This window comes from Lactuca sativa, chromosome 8 (assembly GCF_002870075.4).
Source record: "Lactuca sativa cultivar Salinas chromosome 8, Lsat_Salinas_v11, whole genome shotgun sequence".
NCBI lineage: Eukaryota > Viridiplantae > Streptophyta > Magnoliopsida > Asterales > Asteraceae > Lactuca > Lactuca sativa.
The window spans coordinates 11,975,982-11,977,387 of NC_056630.2; the positions used below are offsets into that span (position 1 = coordinate 11,975,982).

Sequence of the window (1,406 nt, forward strand, 5' to 3'; positions counted from 1 at the left end):
GAGTATTAATTAAATCTTCAATATTTAATATGCATTAATTACTTTTTAAAATAACGAAAATGATCGGTCCAGAATCAATCCTACATGCACATAATAGATAATAAAAAAATTTGAACCTAACTAATTAACTATATATATATATATATATATATATATATATATATATATATATATATATATATATATATATATATATATATATATATATATATATATATATATATATATATATATAGGGAGAGAGAGAGAGAGAGAGAGAAAGCTATGATCATATGTAAATTGATAATTATTGTGTACCTGTAAAACTGATTTCTATCCAATCAATATATAATCTTTTTTATTTAAATTTGATTAGTAGAGGGTTGTTTAGCCATTTTTATATATTATACAATATAATTCCAAGATTAAACAACTAGATTTATGGAAACAAAATTAAATCATTGATTGACTATTAACTATTTCACGTCTTCTCCCTTTCATATCTAAAGCTCCAGCGAATCCTAGACTTGATTCATGCAACCATCTTGTTCAATTCACCAGGCTGTGAAAACACAAAGATCAAAAGGAGAAGGGGATTGCTCAGATGTCGGCGCCACCAAAACATCACTCGCTTCTTCAAAGTCTCACAAATTCGATTAATTCGCAGCTTCATCTTCTATGGATCATCTTTGATTTTTTGGATCTATCATCCTTCGCTCATTGAAATCTACAAGCGTTGATATTCCAGGTGCGTTTTTTCCGATCATTTGATTTTTCTATCTGAAAAAGTATCTGAGTCTCTTTCATTCTTTCTGTCGCTACTATCAACACATCAAGCATGTATCTCCTTCATTTTCATTCTTTAATTGTTTGATGTATTTGCTTGTGTATCTCATCAGCCTTAAATAAAATCAAAGAATGGTAAAAAATGGCGAACAAGAGTATCTTGTTGTATGTTTCTGTAGAGATGTTGCATGGGGATTGAACTGAAAACAAGACCTTCATGTATGCTAATGTTGATTATGTCTCTGCTTCTGTTGATTGGAGACATGACTAAAATTTCATTTTTTTGACTTAAGAATGCTCTGGTGGTGTCAATTGATAGGCATGAGGATGTACCAAGAAATAATAACAAAGCACTAATGAAAATTGTAGCTAACCAACCTATTTCTATTGCCATTGATGTTGGAGATCCAGATTTCCAGTTGTATTCGGAGGTAAAAACTTGAACAAATCAACATAAACAAGTTTCTTGATGTTTTAAGGAACATATTTCAATCAAATTTATTAAAGGTCTTTATGAATAAATCATTTGAATTTGAAAGAATGTATTTTGGTCAAAGAATTGAAATACATATACGGGTTTTTCATGCACAGATTCTTGAAGCTTGAAAGATCATAAATCAATCAAAGAATTCAAATGTAAA

The 1,406-nt window shown here is 29.0% G+C and overlaps 1 long non-coding RNA gene across 1 annotated transcript; it reads left to right on the forward strand.

Moving 5' to 3' along the window:
• Positions 1-263: 263 nt before the first annotated feature.
• LOC122195708 (uncharacterized) lies at positions 264-933 on the forward strand. The gene is made up of 2 exons (XR_006186268.1): positions 264-727; positions 879-933. It is a non-coding gene; the product is annotated as an uncharacterized LOC122195708 (long non-coding RNA).
• Positions 934-1,406: the final 473 nt, after the last annotated feature.